Below are 11,014 nucleotides of genomic sequence, written 5' to 3'. Positions count from 1 at the left end.
GTAGGGAAAATGACATCTTTATAATGTTGTGTCATCCTATGCAAAAACAGGAAATGTCTTTCTGTTTAAGAATACTTTTGTATCTGTCAGGAGTGTTAAATTATATTTTAAAGTCACTTTTCAATTAATTTAGGGGCTGTATTGAGTTTTTAGGAATGTGATAACATGCAAAATAGAGACATGTCACGTTCTACGCAGAAAAAAAGACCAGTATCTTAAATGCTAATATGACTCTCAGAGTAAGTGACATAATAAAAGCCTGTAGCCTGATCGACTAATGTCCTTGATGAAATTTTATCAATGTCAGCTGTGGAGGGAAGCTCTGGGCAGCCAGGAAATGCCAGAAATACTGGGTTATTTTCTTTCTTGGATCTTCCTCTCAGGGCTCTGCAGGGAGCCAGATTTTTCCCACCTAAACCATAAAATTTCTTGGGAAAGATAAACAGCATCTCCCTCTTGCAGAGGGGAAGGGGGGCTGATATAACCAATAGTCAATGATCTGAGACAAAAACTTTCCAAATAGAGTGGAGGAGAGAAAGAAAGTGTGTAAGGATTTATAAGCAGGACAGCAAAGCCCTCGTAATAGAATAATCAGGCGCTGGATTGACTGTAGACAATTTACACATATCCATCCACCCTTCCTACCCTCACACACAAACATACCCACAGAGGACAGAGAATGACAGAAGAATTGATCAAGACACAGAACAAAGGTCTGAGAGGGACAGAACAGAGACCCTGGCTCTGCCACCATAGCCAGTGATTGTTAGCGAACCCCCTCTGTGAGACAAGTGTCGTGTTCTAAGCCCAAAGCACCTTGATACATTAGATTTCTAATTAGTGGTAATGTTTTACTATTTAGAAAATTTTGTCTGTCACTGACACGTTATTTTGAGAATGCTGTTCACTACAAGTCCCACTTTAAGAACCTGATAAGGTTCTCTGAAAAAAGGCAAAGCTCTCCCTGCCCATTATGCCCTGACTCAGGGCCAGACAGCCTGCATTTGGCTTCTCCACCCCCATCCTATCTGGAGGGAGGAGGGTGCCGGCTGGATGACGGACATGCCCTACTCAGCCCACCTGATGCTCAGGCCTAGTGAGATTCAGGTGAGCTCATTAGTCCTGGATACAAGGGTCTGAAGTTGTGTGAAGCCTGGGTCAGGGGACCACCCAATAGAGCCGACCTCACTTCACAGATCCAGGTCTGCTCCTAATTTACTCTGTGACCAAAGCAAACCCTTGCTGTGACTTATCTTTCTGATCTGTCAAGTGAGAACAATGACACGTGCCCTACCCACTTTACTGGCATTGAATAAAAGAAGACAATGAATGTGAAGATGCATTCAAGAGAATTAAAAGTACTGTCTGAAAGGAAGGGACTCCCTAGAGCGCTTTCAGTGTCCTAATTAGGGAGTGAGGGAACAATTAGATAACTTTCAAACACGTTTGTCATGGATTAAAAAACATATCCATTCACTTAGTGGCCGAATCACTATTCTAGCCACGGTTGTATGTATGTTAGATCATTTGAAAAGGGGTGAGTAATCTGTATTCCACAGCTGAAAAGACTTCCAAGCTCCCATAACCTGGCAAACAGACTTCGGAATGAGGCCATCCCCTCATGGCTGGCAGGGGACGCCGAGAACATGGAGGAAGAGGTCGAGTCAAAGGGAAAAAGTTACTGTCACTCTGGAAAAGATTCTGTAGACCCCTGGAGAAGGAGTATCTGTTATATTTAACTAGGAACCAATATAATCAAAGAAAGCCCCACATTCAGGTCTGTCCCTTTTGGTGTGAGCATATTTGTTCTCTGAGTTCATGCCCATGAATACTAAGCATCGTTTGAGTAACTCAGTACTTGGAAGTATTCTGCGGTGTAGAGATTCGTGAAATGCTTCTCCTACACAAAAGTCCCGAGCGCGATCTCAGGCAGAGGAAATAATTCAAGCAGTGGCCCTGCTGCGGCTGACGACGCGGCTGCCCACCATGGGACCCGGCCCGGGCCGCTTCTCCCGGACTCAGATCGATTTCAGGTCAACAGCCCAGAAGGACACGGCCAGACTGTGAATATCGGCCACTTTGGACCCCAGCCTCCCGTTTCAGGGCTTTTCCACCCCAAGCGAGGTGTCCCTTTTCCTAACCTCTATCACTACTGAACAGGCCTTACCTTAGTCACTTATACTTTACTACGAACACATTTGGGTTCAGGAAACATTTGTCCTTTGTATTATAATTCAGTCTTTTAAGTATGGAAGTGAAAGGTCTTATGTGCTATCAAAAGAATTTCAGCCATGAGCAAATAGGTGCGGGGAGGCTGGCGGAGGCACATCCAGTTGCCCTTGAACCTCACCCCTCCCGCAAGGGAGGCCAGTCCCGACAGGGAACTGAATGTACTCATTTGGGGTGCTTCGGGGTCACTTGCGTCATGGGGCACAAGGGGAGAGGGGAGGGCTTTCTTCCTCCAGGGCCGCTGTCTTACCTGCTCTCCGTCCTGGGGCTGCCGTGGCCTCTGCAGGCGCCGCTGTGACCACACGGCCGCTCACGGGTCCCTCCCCTCCTCCGGGCTCCCCTTCCTCTCCCCGGACACCTCCCCCACGTCTCGGAGCCCGTGCTCACCGCTGCTCCCTGCTCAGGCCCGCCCGGCTTGTTTCAGGTTCTCTCCCGCCCACGCTTCCCCCGGGGGGATCCCAGGTTGTTCCCATCAGCAATGATACCCGCAGGTGCGGGGGCTCCAGGGAAGAGGACTGGGCGGGGCCTCAGGTGGAAGCGGGCAAAGTGAAATGGGGCCTGGCTCGGGGACAATTGGGAGCCCAGGTCAGCCACAGCAATCAGGCTCAGGTGCGCGCAATGTGCGCGGAGGTGGGAAGGTCAGCACCAAGTGGAGAAAACTGTTGGCATTAATTACAGGTCCTGGAATACCTAATAAAGAGCAAAGAAAAACCCAAAAGCTTGGTTTTGGCTGGAAATACACTACCAATTGTATTGTTTATAAACGTCCCCCAATCACCACTTGTTCTATTAAATACAAAATATAATAAAATTAACTTATCAGAAGTGATGTTTAATAATTTGGATCAGCTTTCTTAGTTGGTGGCGCATGTAATACGACCGCCTCATGGGCTCACAGCTATTTGCTGGTAACCTCCAAATCTTCATCCACCTTTAGATCCACAGCTGCCTATCAGAAGCCTCCCCTCTGATGTCACCCCGTGGAAAGTTCACAGTCCTTTCTGTTCCGGCGGTGGCGGTGGCAACACCAGCTACCCATCCAGGTGCCCCCATCTGGGTGTCGGGGTAGGTGTCAGCCCAGACTCCTGTCTTCGCCCCTATTGCTCTCCCCTGCCCAACAGCTGCACCTCTCTCCATATGACATCTCAACCCTGGCTTCAGACGCTACCATTTCTCACCTTCGTCCCTGGAACACTCTCCACATTAGCACCTGCCCCCAGACCTGCTACCCTTAAATAGGCAGAACGAGCTTCCTAAAGTTCATACCAAAGCATACACTTTTTGGCATGTAACTCTTGAATAGCTTCCCGACTGTTGATCAGATTCCTTAGCATCGAACATAAGTCCTTTCATGATCAAACCCCTACTTTTCCCCCAGCCCAATATAATCTCTGTTATTTCACCGGGTGGGAGTAACTCATAATTATCTCTGGTGCGTCTCTTGTTTTACTTCACTCTTTCTTTTTCATGGGCCACACGCACTGCTGAAAATGAGAGGGCTGGTTCCAGTTCAAAGCCTTTCGCAGGTCTGAGCGCTCAGCCAGAAGTCCTGCATCTGTAGTCTATTAGCTCTCCTGATCGCATTTTGTTATTCTCCTTGCAGCAGAAAAAACAAACAGCTGTGTCTCCCACAGCCTCTGCCTTCCTCCCAACGTCAAAGAGGCTCTCCCCCAGGTGACCCCCTGTGACCCCTCAGAGTTCCTTCCTCTGCGGTGGCCTTACCCTCCCAGTTGTCCAGTCTCATCACCACCCTCCTGTTTCTGGCAGTTTCTGATAAATCACCCCATTCCCCATCCCCCTCGCCCTGTTCTGCGATGATCTTCCAAGGTCCTAGATCCAGCTTCACACTGGATGCTGGTTGCCAGCGATTCCCACGTTTGCTTCTGCCTACATTATATGACGTTCAACGTGGGACACCTTCAGCATCACTGTCTGGGGCAACCTCAGCTCTAAGGAGGAGGTTGCAGGTGTGATTTGGGGATTTGGCTTATCTCCCCATAATCTGCATTAGATCTCTCCCAAGCCATCCCTAGCAAACAGAATCCGGGTGGAGACAGTGTCTTCACAGTGCAAAGATAGCTCCCCTTGCAACCAGACTGCCAACCTTAAGCTCCTGAAAGTCAAATCTGGAATCACCACAGACCGGCTATCTGCAATGTTGCTTCGTTTTTTTTTTTTTTTTTTTTTTTTTTTTTCTTCATAGACCTCAGTTTAATAAAGAATGAAAGGTTTCTTACTAGCAGTTTTTAAAGCGCCCCGCGCCGCCCCGCCACCCTTGCCCCCCGGCCCCAGCCACTCCGCGGCATGTGGGATCCTCCCGGACCGGGGCACGACCCCGCGTCTCCTGCATCGGCAGGCGGACTCTCAAGCACTGCGCCACCAGGGAAGCCCCTGTTGCTTCGTTTTTGACATTGGGCTCTCTTGGAGAAATTTCTTCCAAGACTCTGGAGTTGCCTGGAGGAAGCAAAAGCTAATTTTGCACCTTCCCAGGTTAGCCACTCAGAGCTGCTGCTTCATTGCCTTTTGTGGTGTCTAAGCATGACCCAGGCCCATTGATTCCAGTGCTGTACAATATGTAGCGCCAGCCCCCCGTGGCTATTTGAAATGTGGCCGTTCTGAACTGAGATGTGCTGGAAGCATAAAATACACACTGCATATTGAAGACTTAGTATCAGATAATGAAAAACATCATTAATAATTTTATATTAATTACATGTTGAAATGTTAATATTTTAGATATACTTCATTAGATACATAGTAAATTCATTTATCTCTTTTTACTCTTTAAAATGTGCTACTAGAAAATTTAAAATTACATGTTACCTGCATTATATTTCTATTGGACAATGCTGGACTAGACCTTGGCTCAGTCTTAAATGTCTTAATATACCTTCTAAAGGCTTGCAGTATGTGCTATGTGTTCCTTCTTTCCCACCCCTAGCAATGCTTAAATGAGTAATTAGATATTTTGATGATAACCCCCAAATTCCTATCCACATTGTCGCCAGATGGCAATGGGGGAAAGTATGTAAATTGACTCATAGGGGCAACCACAGATATTCAGAGTTCTGGTAGTAACTGAGTTAACAGAGCTTTCTTTTTTCCCTTCTCACACTTCTTTTGAAGACGTAGACAAGGATAAAACATTACTGAATTCCTTGTAGCTTAAAACCACACAACATCAACATTTATCCACAAGCATTACAACATTACAACACATAGCAATACTGAAAAAGCAAAGCAAAGCTAGTTGGCTACTCCCCCTTCATCATTGAGAATTTGGTCATCCCATTGGAGCTATTTCATTGTCTTCAAGTCTGGAAGTTTATCCTTGGGCTAATGCACAGTGACTGAGTATTAACCATGTCATTGATCTGGATCGTGTTTTCAAGTCTAGCATCCATGAAAATCCTGTTTGTTTAAACAGATTATCCTTAGCTCACTGTGCTCATTACCTCTTACTGACTGGAGAGAATATGCTTGAGTTTCTCATTTATAAAATATATGTTAAAGAAAAACAACTCTTAGGAAGGTATGGGGTTTGCCTTGATAGTGATTATTTTTCATAAGAGAACTTAAATCAGGATCTGAACAATGAATTGAGCATCCTCAACAGCCTACAGTTATGGCTTTAATCTCTGGTTACCTTCCCAAGGCGAACACTCTGCTCCAGAGTTGCGTGCTCACTCAGGGCATCCAGAGGCCCTCCCCGCCCCTCCCCTTCTCTCTGGAGACTGAGAGCCAGCAAATGATCAGCAACTCTGGGCTGTGAATGGCTTTCTTTGCTTTTGGCTCTGTTTTGATTTGCACCCACATCATTATCCTGAACATAACTTCATGGGAAGGAATACCAATCCTTCAAACAAATAAAAAGAGCAGCGATGATCTAGTTCTTTTTTATATAATAAGGAAGCTTCTAAGGATGAGTTGAATCTAATTTCAGGCCAATTCAACCTTGATGCCACTGAGAAAACCACAAACCTGAGTAGTGATGCGTGAATTCACAGCTGCTGAAGATGAATCCACCGGCTGATAGTACCATTCATTTATCAGGCTTTTCATTGGTAAAGAATGGAACCCTGAACCACAAACTGTAAAATTAGATACATTTAAGTGTTTTTCAAGCCACATCTCCATAACCCTTTGCCACCCTTTACTTTTAGGTTGTGTGGGAGGTGGAATTTCTACAAATGGCCCGAAAGCTCAAGGCCCAAATACCTGCAATCTGGGAACACGATAAGATCTCACCCCCACTACTGTGTTATGCCTACAGCACAGTTGACTTCAAAAGGGGAGATGATAGAGGTGGGACTAATCAAGTGAGCCTTGGAAAGTGAGAATTTTCTCCACCTGGTTGCAGAGAGGACGGCAAAAGGAGGCATCAGGGAGCTTCTAAGCATGAAAAGGATTCCACACACCATTGCTGGCTTGAAGATAGAGCAGCCAAGTGATGAGAATGTATGTGGCCTGTAGAAGGTTAGACTGGTTCCCAGATGACAGCCAGCAAGAAAATGGGGACCTCAGAACTCTAGCCACAAGGAACTGGATTCTGTCAACAACTGAAGAATCATTGAAGCAGCTAAGAGTTCGGTTGGTTGACACCTTGGTTTTGGCCTGTGAGGCCCTAAGTAGAGAAGCCAGCTGAGCCCATGTGGATTTCTTTTTTTTTTTAATTTTTAAATTAATTTTATTCAAGTATAGTTGATTTACAGTGTTCTGTTAATTTCTGCTGTAGAGCAAAGTGATTCAGTTATACATATGTCTACATTCTTTTTCATATTCTTTTCCATTATGATTTATCATAGGATATTGAATATAGTTCCCTGTGCTGTACAGTAGGACCTTGTTTTTTATCCATTCTATACATGATAGTTTGCATCTGCTAATCCCAAACTCCCAATACTTCCCTCCCCCACCTACCCCTTGGCAACCACAAGTCTGGTTCTCTATGTCTGTGAGTCTGTTTCTGTTTCGTAGATAAGTCCATTTGTGTCATATTTTAGATTCCATGTGGAGTTAATGACTGACTGAACTGTGAGATGATAAATGGGTGTTGATTTGAGCTGCTAGCTTTGTGGTCATTTGTTATGCAGCAACAGAAAACGAATACACCTTGGTAATTTGCTGATTGGATACTATAGCTTTCTTTTTTTTTGTTGTGGTTCATAATCCACTGAGTTTATATGCTGTGTGGCCTCAGGTGTATTACTTGTCCTTTTTGAGCCTATAAAACCTGCCTCACTGAGTTTTTATGAAGATTAAATGGGACCCACGTAAAGTGTTTACTGCAGACCCTGGTGCTCTGCAGGACCTCAGTCAAGCTCCTTCTCTGCATGTGTATTTTCAGTTCCCATCATCCCCCTAAACACAGAGCTTCCTGCATATTACTGCACAGGGCCAGGGACGCTGTAGGTGCTCAATACATGTGCACTGGGTCTATACACAAACAGTACTCATATTGTATTTATGTGTTGGAAAATGAACATATTAAAAATGTATATAAAGAAGTCCCTGTTTTCAAGCTGCCCAAGTTTGTAGGCGAGCATTATGTAAACAAAGCATAGCAATATGATCCTATTCATGCTACTAGGTACCAAATGCTAGGCCACAGCACCCTTCCACTGCTCCAAGAGGAGGAGTGATTTTGCACGTGGACATAAGCAGGTGCAGAGAAGTTTTCAGTGATTAGGGACTGGAGGGAGGTGTGGTTTGGGTGGAGGGCAGGGTGCCTGAGTGGGGTATGATGGAGGGTGGAACTCATGCATTAAGCTGGGGACAGACTGCATTTCATGCCAATGGGTTTGGGCTTCTTCCTTCTGGCTCTGGGGAGCTTTCAGAGCGTTTTTGGCAGGGTAACCTGATCAGATTTGTATATGAGAAAGGAAACACTGGTGTGGGATGGAGGGACTGCATAGGATGGATTGCAGATGAAGAGACTGGCAGAACTGAAACAGGCTGCTAATTTAGCGATATTCTTTAACGCTCAAGAAGAATACACACAAATCTACTGAAGCCCACTATTCACAGTGAGGTCCTGCGATTCTAACACTTAGTATAATATCCCTTATAAAAAGGAATGTGCCTGCCCTGATGGACAGCAAAGCAAGGACATCCTGTACGGGGAGGCACGGTGCCGGCTAGCTACCGCCCGAGCTGGTGAGCTCTGGAAGGGTGGAAGCGGGGAAGGCAGGCGTCTGGACCCCATAGATTACAACTAGTCTGGATTTTGGCAGAAACAGGGCTGGAACAGCACCTTCCTAGGGCTGACTGGGGGTGAGGGTGTTGGGTTCCCTTCTAACTGGGCAACTTCCAGGAGTTCAGAGGAAGGATGAAAAGATACTTACTCCTGAAGTAACACTTGGAATTCCTCTTCTCATAGAAACAATGTTATAAATAGGTTCCATGGCTGGCCTCTGGAATGAACAACAGCAAGTCTGAAATCCAGTCCATTTGTAACTTTATTATTGTATTGCCTTCTATATTTTACTAACAACCAGATTTTGGGAACAGGACCTGTTTGTAAAATGGAGATTCTCTGTGGTTAAGAGTTTATAATCATGCTAGGTAACCTGCTATCAATTCAAGGTTGTCTTGAGAATTCCATGTGTTGCTGCAGAGAACTAGATCAGGAGCTATTGGCCAAGGATAATGGCTTGGAAACATTTCTATTTGAAAATGAATCACAGTTTCTGTTTTTACTAGAATAGAACTTTATTTGTGGCATCAAAATTTTAAAAAATGGTTTTATATTTTAAAGTATGCAATAAATTTTGATACATTAATCTTGATATCTTTTTCCCATATGAGAAGATTTTAAAAAACAATGTCAAGTGGCTTATAATCCAAACGAATTGTTTAACTTGATAATTCTCTGGAATAATTTCAGCATTATAAATAAAAAATGAAAACAAGTAACCATTTAAATTAGGATGAAATGCATTTGTAGCACAATTTTATGCCTGTTAAAATTTGTTTGATTACAGAGAAAATAATAGGCTAAAATTATGTGCTTATAACTCTAAAAAAAACCCGACGTCCTTGCTTTACATAAATGACCCTATTTACTTCCAGCCGTAGAATGCATTTGAGAAACTTTGCTATCTGGGATGAGGGGCTGTGTTGCTTGATACAGGTTCCTTTTGGACCATCAGTGCACACCTGGGAGATGATGGTCTGTGGCTGGGGGCTGGTGGGAGTGTCTGGTCTCTTTAACACCCTGTTTTAGCTGAGTCACAGAATCATCCACGTGAATGAATCGGATGAAAAGCAAGCTTTATATTTTCTCAAGCTCTGATATCTGCTGTATTTCACAGAAGCGATATTTAAACAATCATGTGGTAAAATCTTGTTTTAACAAAAACAGTTTTCACATTCAGTCCTACAAAATGAGAACATTCCAAAATGCATTGGCCCATATTAATATTACTTTGCTCATGTGGAGAAAATGAATTCTGATGGTAAGATCCATGTACAGATAAACATGCATATGTATATCTGTATATATTCAATATCAGAGATGTTCCTACTTCCTTGTCTGTCAGCAGTCATTTTATTTTTAAATGAAGAGATTTTTCTTTGGGAGTGTAGGTCGTGTTCACACCTGATTTGACAAAATCTGATGGTCAGCGCAAAGCACCTTCTGATCGTATGATACTTTACAAAGCATCTTTCTGGAATTTATAATAATCTTACATGACAATGAGAGTGTGCATGATTATTTTCCTTTGACAGGTGAAGAACCAGGAGCCCAGAGAGGTGAAGTATGCTGCTTCAGTTTAAACATTTGGTAAGTGATAAAATTAGGGCTACACCTGGTGGTCTCCCCTGAATGCTAGTTAGCAAGGTGAAGATAAGACACAGGGTACATAGATCTGTGAATTACTCTCCCTAAGCTGAGCTGCTGATGTGCTGTTTGGAAAGTGGTTTTGCTTCTGTCACATGGGAGATCCCTACCAGGTGCTGAATGGTCTAACCCATTGTGTTAGACCCCAACAAACTTTAACCAAGAGCCAGACGCACTTTTTACAACTCTCAGAGTATGCATATATATATATATATATATATATATATATATATATATATATATATTAAAGAAGATTAATAACATATATTTACAATTATCCCTAAATCACGAAGATACCATATTGAGAAATAGCTTTATCTTTTTGCAAGAGCATTTTCTATATAATCATTCCAATGTAGGTATAAAATATATAAATACAGTCTTGGCACACTTATCTTTGCAGGTGCACTGGAACACTTTCCCTTTTGCCTTATTCTGCTCACCCCGACTGACTTCTGATTGTTTGAAAATTCCTTTACACATCTCTAAATTCCTTGAGGATGGGGACTCAGCTAGATTTCTTTGAAGCTGACAACTCTCACCCCAGGGCCTAGACAGAGCTATGCACGTCGCAGGCATTCAGTAAACCTTCACTGAATGCATGCACAGGATTTTTATGGACTTCAGTTTGGTTAAAGTCGGAGTCTATCTGTAGCATTTTGCCGAAAGAGTTTTGGATTTATAGCAAAACATTTTCATAGTAAACAGGTTTTTAAAAAAGCATAAGAAATATGGTAATTTAATACAAATTATGCCTTATAACTATTCTTTGGTTATTTTTAACAAATTATTTGTTTTTTTTGACTAAAGTGAAATACTAAAAATATAAAAATGCAACTGCAGAGATTAGCTTAATCTGTAAACATAATAAACCCTGTAAACATATATTTACTACATAGTTGTGCAACTGTAAAGAATGACTAGTAAAGGCAAGTATTATAC

Source organism: Lipotes vexillifer, unplaced genomic scaffold, assembly GCF_000442215.2.
Source record: "Lipotes vexillifer unplaced genomic scaffold, Lipotes_vexillifer_v1.1 scaffold726, whole genome shotgun sequence".
Classification (NCBI taxonomy): Eukaryota; Metazoa; Chordata; class Mammalia; order Artiodactyla; family Lipotidae; genus Lipotes; species Lipotes vexillifer.
Note: the sequence above shows the minus strand (reverse complement) of the source record.